This window comes from Parus major, chromosome 2 (assembly GCF_001522545.3).
Source record: "Parus major isolate Abel chromosome 2, Parus_major1.1, whole genome shotgun sequence".
NCBI classification, from domain to species: Eukaryota; Metazoa; Chordata; class Aves; order Passeriformes; family Paridae; genus Parus; species Parus major.
Window position 1 is genome coordinate 76553762 of NC_031769.1, and position 19002 is coordinate 76572763.

The window sequence follows — 19002 nt, forward strand, 5'->3', positions numbered from 1 at the left end:
TTGCTCCAGGCACTCCTGTCAGCAGCAGACTGAACGGCTGGGTGGACTCCTCTAAGAAAAGAACAGAGCACCTTGCCATGTTAATTTGGTCCCAGTAGAGTTCAGTAATAATAGTGACTTTAGAAAGTCCATATGACCTCTAAGTTAATTTGTGTTAGGGCAGGTGCAATTCATTGCATGATTGTCGATAACTTGTTTTGTTCTTCTAAATCAGAAGGAAATAATGTAATATTTGAAACCTGTTTTTTTATGCTTACATTTTTTCTTCATCTAGCAATACTTGGCAGACAATAGTGACTAGATAATATATGCTGTGCAAGTTTTGCTTAGAGCTGCATAAACTATCCATTTTTGTCTATAAACTATCTATAAACTGAGCATTTATGTTTGCAGATTATTGATATCAAAGAAAAAAAATCCAGAATTGATGCATAAGTCAAGGAATGAATACACTAGTTTTCCCTTATACAATCCCATTGCTCCTCCATACAGCAAGCTACCAAATGCTGTTAATATTGTCTGTATATCAACCCACAATAACAGGAAAACAAGCCCTTAAAGCTCATCTCTGTTTTTTCAGTTGACTAACCTATGAAAGAAGGATGGGGGATGTGGAGGGGTATGGAACTAATGCTTTAGATTTTACTCCCTTTCTTCTTTTTGCTCTGCAAAGAGTGAGGGTAATTGTTTCCTGGAGTGAAAAGAAAAGATTTAGTATCTTTATACCATGAAAAAAATTCAGTGAGGCTGTCTGAAAGAAGCAGGAGGAGAGAAGGGGACTGCCTAAATGTGAAGAAAGAGCCACTTGCTCTGCCATCTGTTCCCGTGTGCTGTCACCAGGCTGCTCTGCAGCAGAGGAGGCAGCTGCTCCCTTTTCTAAGAGTTACCATGAGATATTGGAAAGAACACCCACCTCTCAACTCTGGCCGTGCCTACAAAGGATCACAGCAAGTAAGTTTATGGTACCCATATATTTGTGATGCAGGCTCTGGTACAATTCCTCTGACAGTGCTCTGCTGCTTCACATAACATTAGGAGGCTGAGTTTTCCTCTCAGGAGCAAATGCAAGTGGATTAGTAGTAATAGACTCTGCTCAGGGGTCTGCTTCACATACATTACCCTCACTGTGTTTTATGTCAGTGATGTTTCAACAACCTGCTCCTAAGTTCAGGAACAAAGATTACTTAAAGGGGCTGGATGAAGGAAGGGCATGAACAAAAGCCCCATTTGTTAGTAGGGAAAATAAGTAACAGTCTGGCTGTTAAATGAAAGGAAGCGAGACCAATGAGGGAAACGTAACTTAGGATACCAGCTGCTACAGCATGAACTGGGACTAAGGTTTGCTTCTGCCATCTGCAGAGTGCATTTCCTCGGCCTATGAACTGGATGTTGGCTTTGCCAACATCTCAGCATCGAAGTGTAAATGCATCTTTTTGTTTCTTTGTTTTTTTTAGAGCATTGAAAGAAAATTCATTTAATGCTATTTATTTAGATGTCTTTGCCCTGTTATTTTCTACCAGCTTTTGTCCCTTTGTTTTTAGTAGCTCACATTAAGTTTCACCCAAGATTTTTAAGAATCACAAGACTATAGTGTCCTGCAACTGGGGCATTTCTGTCCTTCCTTAATTTAATTTTGTGAATAATTATATTTTCTTTTTCTTTGAAGACTGGATGTAATGACACTTGTTAAATAATAAGGGAGACTCCTGCAGAACAGGTGAGCTTGCCCAGAACAAAGTTATCATTAGAAACAATGTGATTCAGTAGTCAGGAAAATATTGCTCATTGTCAAGAATCTTGTGTTGTGTTTATGAAGCAAGGTTTTGGAAACCAGGCCAGGACAGGGCAAGACTTTACGGGTGACTTCTATGAGGAGACACCAGAAGCTGTGCCGTGTGCCAGACAGCCAAACTGACTGTGAAGCACTTCTTAAATAATTATACCTGGAATGTACATCCTCCTGATTAACATCATTCCACATCTTCCTCTGGTAGGAATTTCCTCCACAGCAGAAAACCTAGAACAAATGCTTCTATCAAAATATTCAAGACTGAAAACAAATGCTTTTAAATGAAGCCCAGAAACCCCTTATCCCTTCTTAAGGAATTCCCTGTACCTTTAAAATCAAATAGCAGTGCCTAACTCTCATCCAGCAAAGCACATAGGCATATGATTAAAGATACACACAACCACATGTCAATGTTTGTAGAGGATTTCTCTCATAAGAAATGAGTAAAGAATTAATTTATTGCATTCACTTATATCAGGATGCTGTCCTAAAGCTTCCTGTCCATGGGAAGCAGGAGGGCTTTTTCTTTTTTCTAAAACAGAAATGGGCAGGTTTTATTTCCACAACTCTGATTGTAGAAAGCAATAATATCTCTGTTTACTTCTGCATAGGTTGTAGTGAGAGAGGAATATATAGAAAAATATTCTTCCTATGTGAATATTCAGTTCTGGATGATGATGTCGGAGTCAGGGAGTTGTGTGCAAAAGCAGAGATGAATCACATTAATTCAGACACCTTTGGCAATAATAAATGCTAGCTCTTTTCTGATTTTCAGTCCATCAGAAGTCATATTCAGGGGTGAAAGGTCCTGGCTTCTAATGCAAAGCTTACAAATATATGCAGACACAGATAGTCTGTCACCATGTGGAATTTGCCAGCCAACTTTCAGACCAGCCCAGTCTGATTTTGTTACATCTGAAATCTGAGTCTATTTTGTTTCCATGTTATTTCAAGTCAATAGGAATTTATTTAAAAATTGTTTCTGGAAGGATGCTTATCCATAAGACAGGACAAATTTATATAATTGCATGTAAAGACATGCGTGTGTGTGTGTGTGTGTGTACATTTGTGCATTATTTCTCTTTACAAATCTTATCTTTCTACAAATGTCAGATCATTAGCCTACACCACTGAACCACATCCTTATCTGGAGTAGGGGTAGGTTTTTTGCATGTTAAAAATTGGTTTGAATGGTTGCTCTTTTTCCAGAAGTGTCTCACCTTCTGTAGGCAGTTGCCTAGTACTGCTATAGTTTCTAGCCGGTGTACCACACTGGCAATAACGTTTGAACTGATCTCTTAGAGTGCTTGTCTCAGCAAATAGGCATTAACTTGCATGTACAAATAAGGTTTCTTTTAGAAATCTGTCAATTTTACACCCCCATTTTTGTCAAGGTGAAAGCATGAGGCAAACTGAGCACTTTGATGCAGAATCAGTGGTACCCTGAAATTATTTATATATATTATATATATGAAGACCAAAAGCAATGAAGAAATGTAATGAGAGGTTTAGTTAGAGAGTTTTATGGGGTTTTTTAATTAATTATTAAATCACCTCTTTCATTCCTTAAAGTGGGATTGCAAGTACAATATAAGTAACTTAAAATGTAATTTTGTGATTGTTTTATATGAATATGCTTAAATGTACCTCAGGAAAATATCAACTGTACTTGTCCTCAAGCCATAGAAGTTTTCCCATATTCTCATTTTCATCAGCAGTACCTCTCTTTTGCATCTGATTTACATTCTTCTAAAGATTAGTCTAAGAACTGCAGCCAACCCCAGTCTCAAATTTTGGTTCTTTGTACAAATGTCAATACTTTACGCAAACTATTATATCAGTGACAATTTTTCCATATGGTCCATACATTAAAAGGTATATCTCCTCACATTTCTCTCCACAACTATTTTTATGTGCTACAGCAAGCAACCAGGAATGTGCCTTTCAGTTTTTAGCTCCTTGACTCTATGGATACTTTACTGCTACTGAATAACATTAATACTGTTATATACTTCTTCTTTAATATAACTTTTGCTTCCCATCTGTATTATTCCCACTGCACTTGCATATAACTCATATCTACTTTATTTTCCACTTTTTATTCTGCTTCATTCCTGCCTCCAAATGCTCATCCTCCCATTTCCAATTTAACTGTTTCAGAAAACATCATATTACTTTTCCCTGAGCATCTTTTGCTATCTAGATATCTAGTCATAGGTGATTTTCCCTTCTCCCAAGAAATTTTTCCTTTCATTCCTCATTCTTTTAGGAAGGACATGTCCTTTGTTTTGTACAAAGCATAGAGCCCGGCTTTTCAAAAGAGGTGTTCAGGCTCTTCTGATGAAGTTTAAAAAGAACCAAAGGTCAAATTCAGCTGCAGTGGTAAGATCTCATCTCAAATAGAAGAATTTGTTCACAAATACTTTTAAGAAAAGAAAAGGTAAAACAAAAGGAAATGTGAAGAAACGCACCTCTAGATAACTAACTTGCCTTTATCCATTTTTTCTTGCAAAGACAAATCTGAAAGACATAGAAAAATAAAGACTATGACATGGTGCAGTAGGCAGTGATGATGCCACTTTTAAAAGTTTATGTTAATGGTTTTTTTTAAGGATGCATTAAAAAGAAATTTATATAAGAAAAGGAAAAAAAATGTATTACTAAGTGTTTATCTCTTCCAAGAACGTACAAGTAAAAAACTTCTCCATACAACTAAAGAAGACATTTCTGTCCCTTTCAGAGCTATTACTTTTTTTCAGCTTTGTCTCTCTACTGGAGGAGTTCATGAAAGAAATTCAGTTTACTGAGGGATCACGAGATATTGATTCAGCTACATGGTATCTCTACTGCTGCTTTACATCCTGTGAGGACCATTACTTTCACTATCTAATAATGTTTGTATTTGTTATATGCAAGCCAGGTTAGAAAACAGGGACTCTATTTTGCAGCTGCAAAAGTCATATTTTGCCTGTCCCAGAACAAACATGATGAAAGTAGTTCAAATCAAAATAGTTCAAACTTATTTAAAAAAGACAAATAGATTTTTAATTATTTTAGATTCTTTGTGTAGCAGCTGCAGGGAGCAGCACCTAGAGAATAACAGAAGCATGTGGAGGTGAAAAAAAGTGAAAACTATTCTTCTTGCATAAATCCTTGCTGTTAAGCTCTACTTGAGAGAAAAAGTTGTGGGTTCTTTTTTTTTTTTCAATGCAAATTGGTAGACCATGTGCATTTATTTGATTTTTCATTTGAGAGAGCTTGTACTCTCTCATACAACTACTGAAGGAAAGAAATTAAGGTAGTATGTTAGAAAGAAACCTCTTTTATCCTATTTTCCCACATTTCTGAAAAACGAAATGTTGAGGACTGAACACAATCCAGCCTTTGCAGATCAATGTCCTCTTTAATTTGAAACACAATATTTCCATCAGCTGCTATTGATAAATTAAGACATATCTGTAATGTATATCCCTAGATCATTAGAATAATCTGAGCAAAGAATAAAATGAATCCTTATAAAGAAATGGCATGCATTCAAATTCTTGACTATCCTTTCCCACCTGAATAAAATCCAAAGTATGATAATGTACAATTTTGTTGCTTAAGTTTTTGTACAACCCTCTTTTATACTACAATAAACTGTAGATTTACTATGCAGTACTTTGAGAGAATTTCTGATTGTCAAACTACTTCACTTTATCAAATATAAATAGAGAAAATGTTGTTTAATTTAATTTCTTTCTTCCAGTTAATTAAAAGGAACTAAATCTTGAAATCAAGTGTTCAGTTCAAATTTCACATAACAACATATATTCTGAACCCTTAATATCTGCCACTTGAGATTCTAAGATGTGCCACATAACATCTGGAATGTTAAATAAGTATATCCACAGTATCAGGAGCACATTTTAATAATTATTTTGATTAGGAGTCCAGTGGAGTCTAATGTTAACTGCAGTGATATCCTTGCCCATTCTTTAGAGAGCAGGTCCTGAGAGAATACCTAGTAAATAAATTAATTAAGCTTACATTAATTACATCTCAATCTCAGTATCTTTTCCTTCCACCATCTGTCACATGCTATGTCATAGTTAATCAAGTCACAACTGGTCAACAGAAAATAAAAATTTGGAAGGACTGAAATTTAAATATTTTGAATTATCACTGTAAAAAACCTTTTTTTTGTCCCATGAAGTTTTGTATCACATCAGCTGCTTATCATAAAGGTGAGGCAGGAATTTCCCCTCTCTATCCAAATAAAGAAATTACAGATTTGACATCTAAGAAGACTATCCTCTTAGCAGAACTTAAACAGCTCCAGGTAAAGGAATGCAAATGAAATGTAAAATACCATTCATTTCTCAGCACTGTCATGTATTGATGAAAAATTTCCATTTTTCTTGCCCTCACTTATGAAACTCTTTCTATAAATTTTACACCTGTAAAAATTCTCTTTGAGCTTCATATTTAGAATACCATAATAATCATAGAGATAGACAAGTTAGAATCATGTTTGACAGGTTCCACCTGCAAGTGGCGATTCCAAATGGTTCTGGAGCCTGTAAAACATCTGAACCTGTGCACATTTGTAGCTCTAACTAGCTTTCTGTTTTCTGTTTATGAATATATATTGAAGACTAAGAATAAGAAGGCTCCAAACAGTCATCCTGTTACAAAAATCAGGCAGCTTTATAACACCTCAATACTTATAAAGTCTGATTCTTTAAAAAAAGAAAAACCAAAATTCCTAATACAGCCAGCATAATGACTGAAGTTTGCAGCATACTTTAAAGTCAGTAGGTAGCTTGATGGGATAATTCACCTTTAAAATCAGAAATTCCATCTCAATTGCCTCTGCTATAATTATATACCTAGAAGTGCTTCACAGACAGAGTAGGGCAAACAAAATCAAAGAACAAATCAGCACAGATCTCAAGGACTAGCAACAAGGACGACGACAGACAGATGCTGCAGAGGAGTGTCTGATGCACCTTGCAACAATATAATAATGTCAAGAAGATTTATCGTGGGCTGCACATGAAACGTGGCAATAAACAATAGTAATTTTATCTTGCATGTGTTCTTGGCCTTTATGTCCCAACCCCTTCTGCTAATGTAAGCAATGGCAGGATAGGGGTCCAGGCAAAACATTTGTTTATGAATACAAAGAGATGTAATACAACTGTGCAATGTTGATTCATTGGCACAGGTCCTGGCATGACTGGGGAACAACACCACCAGCATTATCTCAGACTTCCAATATGGTTTTGAGGACAACACAGGCCAGAGACTGTTACACTGTTTCTAGTCAGTTTTATGTAAAATAAGACTGGTTTTATACAAGCGCACAAACAAGAGTGTTTTGTTACAAATGCAGTACTTGGCACGGCTTTCCCTCATCTCAGTTAGGATTTTCTCAGGATGTGTTCAGACAAACAATCTTTGCCCTTTCTCTCTACTCACTTACATGTAATATATGTATGACAGCTTATGAGATGAGCTTAAAAAATATTCAAGGTCACCTGTATGAACTTGAATTTTTACAAAATGTGTGTGGTCTTTGAAAACAGAATTTGACAGGTTAGAATGACATTTTAACATCGTTTGAAAAAGTAACATGTTAAAAGCTACAAAACATATTAAAAGCCATATATGGCATTGTTTGATTACTGCAAATGCAGCATTTGAAATTCATGTGTTTTTCTATTAATAGGAGGACCAACTCTTCAGCTGTTACTTATTCACATTGACACTAGTGCATGTTAAATAGAGCAGTGTGAATCAGAATAATATTGTTGTGACTGGAGGACAAGGGTTTAGATCCATAAATCTCATTTTGCCTCTCTGGAGTCCACGGAATGACCTACAGTTATGGAAACGCCACAGATTCGCCACTGTCTTGGTGTTAAGATTAAAAATGAAAATGGTTAATTTGATCAAGTAAAATTTTACATTTCTTTTCATTACCCGTTTAGTTCTGAAGGATTACATGTTTCCTTCTAAGTATCCTAATAGAGACCTTTAATAGCAGAATAAAATACTTCTAATACTTTCAATGCCTTTAAATACCTTTTAATACTTTTGCCATAAATATTTCTTCAATTTGAAGCTACAAACAGAATCAAGTGGTAATCATGGCTAAAATGTGGTTACTTTGCTGGAGGCCTACTTGAGGAAAAATAGTACAATCTAACTAAAATAATATGGATTTTCTGGTTTTACTAAATTCTTATATTTCCACCATCTATGCAGCACATTTTTTTTTGCTTATTATTCACATTTGTACACACAAGCTTGAACAACACTTTTAACTATGTTGATAAATGAGCAAACTGAACATGAATGATTAAAGAAGAACAGAAACTGAAAAAAACCCTCAAAAAACTACATTTGGGAGCATATTGAAAAAAGAACATTCAAATGGAAAAATGCTTTTGATGGATGAGACAGCCCTGTCTACTACTAGTAAAATGTGAATTATTCTGAGACATGAATATTTTTTACTGTTAAAGTCAGAGATTATGTTGCGATAATTTTAAGAGTAATACTGATTGTATCACGATATTCAATTAAATACAATGCAAATGGATGAGAATTAATAATCAAATTTTTTTGTAATTAAAATTACAATATATTGTAATTGTAATTGTATCTATTATATACAATAATATCAAATTTTAGTGTAATTAAAATGTTTATCAGGGAGCTCTAATTCAATCAGCTTTTTCTACTAAGAAATTTTGAATTTATATTTTATTTTAAATTTTTAATTAAATTTTTAATAATCAGAAAGACAGAAAACAGATTTTACATGCAAAGGAAACTGATAGTTACAGATTTATAAAATAAAGAGCTAGATCAGCAAAATCCAGACTATTAACACTTTATTATTACGTGAAACTTTCTACCTAAAACACATTTCTTGATCTTCAGTACAACAGAGAACACACAAACTTAAAATCCTCTTAATCCTTTAAAAATCCAGATTTAAAGTGGCTTAACCATAATCAGAAACTGTAAAAGTTTATTTGTAAAGGAAAAACCTAGAAAAGGCATTGAATATAAAATGACATATTTTGAATCTGGCCATCCTCTAATACTTAAAACTTTGCTAGAATAGTTCCACAGAACTAGCAGTCTTTGTTCAGCTTCTCTAAGTATTCAGCTTCTGTTTTTCTGAGAATACTGCACATGTCCATCCAAGATGGACTTTTTCTAATAAATGCTTATTTAATTTTAAAATAATTGCCTTTATTTCAAAGGTTGTGTGTTCTCCTGTATTTAACATTTACAGGTGTCATTGTGGTTTGGCTGGCAGAGAAACTGGGATTATGTACATGATGTTATTTGTCAAAATAGTGCATTTTCTGCTCCTGTCAATTAGACTTCTTTCAAGAGACCTATGTCCTGCATGTTTTTAAAGAAAAAGCCGATAAAGAAGAAAATACTAAAAACAGTTTTGAAGAAAACTGTTTAAAAGTGTGATTATAGCTATTTGAAAAACATGCAACAGGTTAAAAAAAGTAAAAGAAACCAGCTGCACTTGTACTTACATATAAATATATATCTGTGCCTATGTGTGCATGTTTGTGCTTCTGCCTGCACAGCATAGAGAATGCTGAGAAGAAGAAGAAGAAGAAGCAATTAGGCCTATTGATCTATAAACTTAATAGTGAGCTCCACTGAAGTCTTCAGACTTGTTTATTGTTCATCAGGTATTCCTCAGCAATTATTCACAGGAAGTCACAAGTTTAAGTCTAAAATAAAAAACAGACTCAATCAAATAAACCAAAACAAACCAAACAAAGATAAAAAACAAACAAAAAAGCAACAAACAAACCTTTCATTTGCCTTGCAGGTAAGTGGTCAGTTCACAAATAGTTTATTTCTAAATTAATTGCGGTTAGCCAGTAGCTACTGGTAGGCCATGGTGTTGTTCTTTGTTTCATAATATTCAATTCACCTTAAGCTTTATTGGATATAAATGTTTTTTACCAGATTTTAGACATACTTTCAAAGATCATATTAACAGTAGTCCAAATTGTTATAGCCATGGTGCTATAAATTTTGAATTCTCTGGATATTCAGATGGGACTAAGGATTATGCTTTAGTTCAAGCCTATTGAATTCTCTGGGAGCACTTGATCATACTAGCTCTCTCTCATATGGAAATTCCTGAAAATACAACACAACACCTGTTCATCTACTGTTTTCTGAACAAATTCAGTTGCAAAGGGAACATGAATGTTCATCACCATCTGAAAAACAAAAAAATAGGATTTTTTTTAAATTTTTTTGTGCTACAGAGGCATAATTTTGTTAAAATAATTTGTGTGATCTCTACCAGGGGTTATTTGTAGCTCTGGTTGAAAAATCATAGCTAACCCTCTTTCCCCAGTTCTTCCATTTCAGTAAAAATGACACAGCAGTTTCATGATAAAAAGTTGTGAGTAATTGTGCAGTAAGGCAGGGTTTATTGGTGAAGTTCTTTGCTTGTTGCTTACCTTCAGTAGAATTTCTACCTCATGTGGAAGGTCCTAGCATGCATGGTCAGTCGAGTAAGATGAGCATCTTCACTTATATCACAAAACAGCTATTTTTCTAAATCTTGTCACAGCTGAGAAAGGAGTGAAATTATTTTCTGACTCTAAAAACCTTTTAAAAATTAACACAAAAACAGAAAGCCAAAACCTTAATTTTCTAACATTTTAATAACATTTCTGAATATTTTTATAGAAGCCAAATTTCAAGAAAAAAAAATTTAAATTATTCCTGAACACGTAAAAATTTTTTTTCTTTTTTAAAAAAATTAATAATGTGTTGAATTTCACCTGATTCAAAGATTTTTGGACAAAAAAGAGCATATTTGGTGGCTTCATATAGAAAGCATTATCACTTGGGTTTCTTTTCTTTGCAGACTGGGTTCACAAGATTTCCTAAACAAATCCTGCTAAAAATACTGGGGTTTATTTAATGATTTTTTTCCATACATTTATTCTTTCTGTAGCCTAGGGGACAGAAAGAGTAAGACCAGGGTCCATTCTCAGTCTAATAAAAATTGCATAAGTTCAGAGTAACTCAATATGAGCAAATGGTTTCTGTGGCTTTCAGTGAAGCTACTCTGCTCAGGTATTCTTGTAACAGTATCTACAAGTTTATTGTCTCTTCATGTGATTGATCTTTTCAGCTGACTCTGGTTCTTCCAAACAATGAGTTACAACACTCAAGACTCCACAGGAGCTAGGATTAAATATCCATAATAAAAAAAAAAAAACCAAAAAAAAGTGAAACAGTAAAGGAATTAAATCTATAATATGTTTGAAAAGAAACTAAAGTGTACATAGGTTTGTTTTAGCATTATGTTTTTCTGCTAGCTATTACCATGGAAAACAAATACGTAATAACCCTTTCTTAAGATGTGGTAAATTTAGAACTTTGTGTGGTGGACTTCTTATCTGGAAAAAATTCAGGAAAAGCAAACATGCTTATGTGTCCCTATTGTTCACAGAAATATGTGCAGAATCTAGTTAAGTCATCTACCTAGCTCATTTATCCTTTTGGAGCAGAATTACTTTTATTGCTTTTACGAGTTTATATTCTAGAGGTTTTACCTAGACTTCATTTTATAGTCTTCAACGGCAAACCTCAGAAAAAAAAAAAAAATTATAAATAGATATAGATAATTACCCACAAAAATAGCAATAAGGGGATAAAAAAAAAGGCTTTTTTGGAGGTTGTGCTTCTTTAAGAATCCTTGGTTGGCAGCCCCTGAGTAATGAGAAAATGTCCAACTCAATAACTGTAAATTGGACTGAATCAGCTCACAGAGATGCAACATTGGAAGAAGTGCTGATTTTGGTTATTTCACAACTGCTAGATGTGTTATTATAAACTAGAAGTTAATCAATTCTGAAAGTAATCATGGAGCACAATTGGGAAAGAAAACCTGACATGAGTGGCGGGACGTACCTTCTCAAGTGTTGAAGAAGGATTCAGTACATTATATAATTTTTTAAAAACTGTAATGGCTTATACCTTAATATAATATCTGAAACAAAATAAAAGTTCCTGGTTTACTGAGGAATTAATTAGAAACACATGCTGAGTATGGTGAGGGTCGTGGCAAACCACAATAAAGATATGCAAAAAACATTCTTGTAGCTTTTAAAATGTACAGTGAGCAGATATTAAAAAAAATGTTAATAAATTTTGAAAGCTTGAATTCCCCCTTGGGTTCCCCCAGATCTGTCATCCATGTGCTATTTATTGTCCTGGGAAGATGACCTGAGTCATATGTCATAGATACTTCTGTTAGAATGAAACAACTTGGGAAAGGATAAGAAAAATAATTGTCATGCTATTTTCCACACAAGGTAGATTCATGTTTGTCAGTTTTGCATTCTTATTTCCTTTAAAAAAGAAAGATTAATTTCTCAATCTTGTTCTACATTTGAAGGTTCTGTTCAATATAGAACTTGGAAAAACCATACCCTTGCTAAAACAGATATGCTGGCAGAGAGAACTTTTGGCAGTGCAGCTTACTCTATGCGGCAATTTGTTTAGCCCATTCAACAGAGTTAATTTGCTAGTACAACTACATGTTTACTTCAGCCTGGGAAAGGTAAGAATACCTCCTGTGCAATCATTTCTTTTAAATGTAGAAAACCTTAACCATGGTCTGAAATTTCCCCTAACACACACAGGCATGAGATTCTTCTATGATTCTACACATGCTATTAATATTTACATGCATTTTTCTTTATTTATATGTTAGTGTACCCAATAGCAGCAATTGATAGCAAGTTCAGACCTTTATAGCTACACTCCTCCAAAGGTGAACAAACCTTGAAGGAGAGATCTATTCTTAAAGGAATTAGAAGGAAGGAAATCAACTCCAGCCCTGCACAGACTTAATCACCTGCAGAACTCAATGATGTGAATGCTCAGTTGGAGATCAATAACAAGTATTTAGCATACCGTTAATGCTTTCTTCAATGATTGCAAGGTCAAACTCGTGTTTCCCTACTTAAGTAGTAGAAACACCTTAAAGACATGAGATAAAATGCACTTGAAGACATCATTTTCATATGTATGAAAATTTATGACTACAACTAATATTACAATCGAGGAAAATGTTGTTTCTCTGATGCTGTTATCTCTAGATCAAGTGTCACAATAATAATATATTTGTAAACTACTTAACATCAGTGAAAGGTGTTTTGAAATCCTATTCTGTAATGTACCTGTATTTCCCTATATAACAGTAAATCAAGCTCTGACTAGTATAAACTAGCTGTATTGTTAAAGAAAAAATAAACCAGAGCCAGCCAAAAACACCAAATCCCCAATTTTTACTGCTTTGCATTGCACCTCCAAATTTTTTCTCTGACATTTCAAGATGCTTGCAATGATACCATGTTTCCACATTTCATTTTTTTTTTTGTCCTAAGCCGAAAGCTATCCACACAACTAGCAGCCTTACAGAAAGACAATTCATGTGACCTAGAGCATTCTATCTGCTTTTGTTATGAGCTTGTACAGTTTGATAAAATCTGTATGTTAGAGCAGACAAAAGGAGCAAAATACCTCGTTTACTTCTGCATATGTCCCTACAGACACCATGAAAGTTCAGAGGACAGACCACACTTTCTTATTCTGTACATAAGAAAGGAATGAAGTGCAGTTTGTCTCTGGATGTTGCAAGGAATCAGATGAAGCAAAATTGAAGCAAGAACCAAGCAGGGAGTTGAGCTGACAACGACATCTTGGTAGAGAAGAAAAACGGCAACATGCTGATTTTTGTTCTGGGGAGGCTGAGAGCTGGCTAACTTTTCCTGCACTCAGCAGGATATAATTGCAACATAGCAGAGCAAAATGAACAGCCCATCCACAAGTGACTTCAAGAACATAGCTTTTTTTTCTTCTTTTTTTTTTAGTTCAAGAATTATTCTATTTGGCAATTCTGTGCTTCATTAAACGTATTCAGCCCTTTCACTATTTTTTCTTTCTTCCAGTGCAGAACTTGAATTAAGACATCAGCTCCTCCTTCATTGCTTGCCAATACTCAAGACAGAAATATTTCACTAGAGACATGATGAAAGAGAGGATTCATTAGCAAGAAACATCAATGTACTTTTGTGGCCTTAAAAAAACAATCATAATGGAGAAAGTGGGCTGTATTCTTGGCATAAACAAATATATCCTTAACAGAGGAACACATCTAATTGTGCATAGTTTTAGATATATGTGTAATATTTCTTAATTTAGAAATTTTCAAAATCACACACAATAAAAAAACAGACTAAAATGATATAGAGTTTTACAGAGTACACATGGCCTAAGTTCAGACTTGATTTAAAAAACTGGAGTTGAAAGAACAGGTGGAAAGCATACTCACAGAAGTATGGTATGACAAAAAGCCACATAAGTTACTGATAACGTATCAGTATTGTAATTGGAAATAGGTGTATTTTGAGAAGCTCCAATACTTTCATTGATACACTACCAAAGAAAAATAATACTAAAAGGTTGTATCATTCAAATGACAGAAATAATCATAATTCACAGAAGGGTTGCACAGGACAGCATCAAAAGTGGCTATTTACTTATCTAATCTGTGAAGTATAAAGACCATGTAGAGGGCTGGTCTTGGCTGGCTGCAAAACCCATCTACTCTCTCACTCCCCCTTCTTAATAGAAGAGAGGAAGAAAATAAGGTGGAAAAACTTCTGTTGAGATAAATTCAATTCAGTTTAATAAAAAAACAAAAGCTACACACAGAAGCAAAGTAAAAAGATTAATTTATTTACTATGTTCCACCAGTAGGCATCTGTCCAGCCATTTCCAGGAAAGCAGGACCTCAATACACATAGTGTGCACGTGCTTGGGAAGCCAAAATGGTAACCAATAGCCCCACTTTATCTTCCTTTCCCTCAGCTTTCTCTGCTGAGCACAAGATCATGGGAATATAGGAAATGTTCCTTTGGTCAGTTCCTGATGTTCTGGCTGTGTACCCTCCCAGACTCTTGCCCAGTCCCAGGGGTGGAAAGAAAACCTTGGCACCATGTGATCACTGCTCAGTAGCCAAAACACGGTGTGTTAACACCATCCCAGCTACAAAAGCAAAGCACAAAACTGTATGTGCTGCTATGATGAAAATAAACTCCATTCTTGCCAGGTAGACAATATTAATCCTAGGAGCACACGCATGGACAGTGAGACAGCATGATCCAAGGGTTTAAAAGTGATAGAGGCAATTGGTGTTAAAGAGCATTGTGCTAATAGTCTTATGCAAGTATGCATGTTGTGCTCAGATGCATGCAAAAAATTGACAATGTAGTTGTCAAGAAGTAGCAGGTAAAAAAGATACCTCTCTGTATTCCTTCTTCCTGCCTTGTCACCAAGAACTTGCTTGGGCTGAGAGAAAGTGCAATATTAAGAGTTAGCTCATGGCTTCTGCTATTTTGCACAGGAATCACAGCTGTGACAGCCTCGGTCAAAGTCATCAAAATGAAAATGATCCTTTCTCAGTAAAACATGTCTAATGTGAAGATTCAGAAAAGTATTCACACATTCTTTTTTTCTAGGTGTACCTGCAGCCTGAAGAAATATCCTAAAGATCAAAAGACACGAGCAGCAAAGATGTCCAATGTGAATATGCTCCAAAAGATAATGTTGTAGCTTGAGTATGTTGATTCTTTCCCCTCTTGCTTTCAAAGTAAGCCTTCAGGCTTAATCCTTATGTATCAAAGAGAACAAACATAACAGAAAATGATTTAGGGAGAATTTTCACACTTGAAGGTGTTATAAGGTGCTTGTTTCAAGCTCTGATTGAAAGCTTTTTTCAATCCAAGTTTATTTCAGGCTTGAAATGAACATAGAAATATTTACCACACTGGCTTATCTTCTTGGAAAATGGACAGAGCTCTCTCCTTCCCTGTTTTCAGATCTTTGTGGTCTGGGGGCTGTGAGTCAGGGTCATTCTTGCATCTCATGATCTCTCTTGGTCTTTGATAGACACTTTGGGAGATAAATAGAGGAAATCCAACTCACCCACTAATCTCAGCATTAGAAGAGAAACACCTGTGAAGACCGTTCAATATTTCCTTATAAATTTTGAGGACCGTTCTTCTCTGTTCTTGCAAAAGTCTTTTTCTTTCCTTTTCAGAGTTTCTTTCCTATATCTGTGCAAGCAATTGCTAAGAAACCAAATCCTCTAGGAGCCATTCTTCAACACTTCCAAAACCCCTTGATCTCAACACCTCCTGTGGATTTATACATATACAATTCATCTAGTTCACTGCTAGACACTGGGTTCCAGCCTCTTTCAGAGGATGCCTTCTGTCAGGCCAGGCTCTGAAGATGTCAAAGGTCCACACTGATCTAAGGAACTGCATAAATGAGCGTTCCCTGTCCCTTAAAACTGTGTGCCTCTTCTTGTACTTACCAGAAATCAGACAGGGTAGATAAACAGGGCTTCCCATTCCTCTGGATAGGATAAGTGATTGTAACCCTTTACAAGGTATTTCCTGATCTATGTCCTCTGAGCATGTGGAAAGTTATCTCCTGCTGCCTGTTTTTCTAAGACTCCAGCTGTCATTGCCAGCTAGATCCAAATGAACAATGTAATGCATTCTTCCACTTGCCCCTCAAACCTGAGATGAGTATATTTTTATATATATACTTTCTGCATAGGTAACTTAGTATGTCCCTGCAAAAATCCACGTAATCTCCTATCTAGAAAATTGGAGAAGAAAAAAGAAAAGTAAAAAGGTAATTTATCCACTCTTTGGGGCACTACAGTCTGCCTTATCTCACCTCTGACTTTGATGCCCTCTTTTTTTTCCATAGGTTCTTTCATCTCTTACTTTACAAATCATTTGAGGTGAATCTGCAGCTTTTTCCTTGTGCTCATATAGCACAAAGTGCTATGGCATCTCAGCACGCACAAAGGATTGCAGAGGAAACAGAAATAAAGAATTCTTATGGAATAATTTGCTAGAAAGTCTGCAGAGGCATCATTACCTAGTTTTGGGAACAAAGCAGTTGTTGTGCAGAAAGAGTCACAGTGGAAGGTCTTGTACTTCACCCTGTCTGCCAGAACTATTCATGGAAAGTTTATAGCAAATGGCACACAGTCTAGAAGTTTGTTGTTTGTTTTTCTTTCTTTTTTTTAATGGTTTCAAGTCAAATTAGACTAAAAAACCTCTGACTCCATTGTTCATTACAGTATTTGTGTACTCTTCTTACAAATAATAAAATTAATAGTGTCAATAAAGAGAAATCATGTAAGTCTACAGCCTATCCCATTTCTTGGTTAATGGGGTTTTTTTTGTGTGCTTCAGCTTTCAAAAGTGTATTAATTTTTCATTCTAGCAACAGTTTGAAATTTATAATCTTTTTACAAATACTCTGGATGTTATTTTTGATCTTGACTAAAATAAATCTGTGTAATTCTGAGCCTTTTTCCCTGTCTTCAGGTCCCTTACAGAGACTTTTCTAAACCTTCCAGCCCTGCAAGCATGGCAAATATTGGTGTTTTCTGTTCACATGGTGAGGGGAAAGAGATGACCAGCATGGTGAAAACTGAAAGAAATAAAAACATCTTATTAGCTAGGCTGCAAATACATAAGGCATGCTAATAAAACAGACTGGAGAGTGAAGCAGTCTGGGCTGACAAAATGTGTCTTTTTTTTGCATTTTACCTTATGTAAGAGGGAAAAGCAAAGAGGGAATTATTGAGTGGAAAGTGGAGTAAACAAAACAATTGCAACATTTTATAAACATGAATTGCATTTATATTTGCAAATAGTTAGAGTCAAAGATTTTTTTTTTGCTTAAAAATAGGGCAGTAACAGTTCCCTAAGAATTATGCAGGTTTTGTTCTATCATTCTGTAATATCATACATATTATGTATGACATTTGCATTAAAATAGTATGTACTGAGACCAGAAAAGAAAGCTCACTGATAGTAATAGTGATATGTCAGAATTACTTATATTCATAGACATTGGAATTGTGCATATTAATCAGTTTTTTTAAGAGAGTTAACCATCAGATTACCTATTTTTAAATCTACAAAGCCTCCATACCAGTATCTAACACAGAACATCATGGTAGGAATTTTTCTGTTGAATTATAAAAAATATTGAAAAGGTTCATTCCTGAATATTTAGCACACTAAAAATGTATCAAGAGACTGATTGGGCATCACAGAACAAGATTGATTTTGAAAATATACCTTAAAAATGATTTCTGCCAATCTAAAGTTATATTTATTATCACTTGTGATACAGTGTGCAGAGCAAAGAACATCAGACCATGCTTCCCTGCATAATAATGTGTGATTGCTCTAGGTGTGAAATGGAATCATGGTAGAGAACAGTCATTCTACTACCACCACCTCTTTATATTTTGATTGTTTTAGTTCTTCTGATGAAAATATTTCCTAATTAACAAATGTGACTTCGGATAACTTATCTTTGAATATCTCAGATAGTAATTCAGGCCAAATTGCATTAGTATTTATTAAAAAAAAGAAGAAGAATTTTGAAAGAATATTGTGGTGAAAACATGTACAATTGTCTACCAGGTTATTTTAGTGAACCACTGAATTATACTGTAGCTACCAATTTTCATCCCTGTCTAAAATTCAAATATTTATGTCTCTTAACAGGTTCTAAGAATAATTTGAGTCTGATCATAAGCCAAATAAGACCATCACTATCTAACACAGAATTTGTCTCCAATATTTCTCAACCATGAGACTGAGAAGGGAATAGAATCCAGAAACATAGGTACAATATTGTTTCTGTGTTCATCATTATTTTTTGAACACTAAGGGATACTACTGGGGAAGAAAACAGAAAAAGTATGTGGAAGGATATACAATAACTCTTGGAAATTCACAGAAAATATCATATTACAAAACAATTAAAGTTTCTGTTTATTGAAAAAGCTTAAAACAAGATGTGGAAAATTATTTGGTTGCCATGTATTCAACAACTTTACAAGACATTATCCAGGGGATGTAAAGGTTCTTAAACCAGTAGATCTGGTAATATAGATATAAAAAATTTGAGTTTGAAAGTCACACACAAATAAGAAAAATTAAATATATCATTAGTTTTAGTACTATTATTTTTATTTTTAATATGAGTGATTATTCATTAGTGAAAGAAAAGTTTGAAAGTCACACACAAATAAGAAAAAT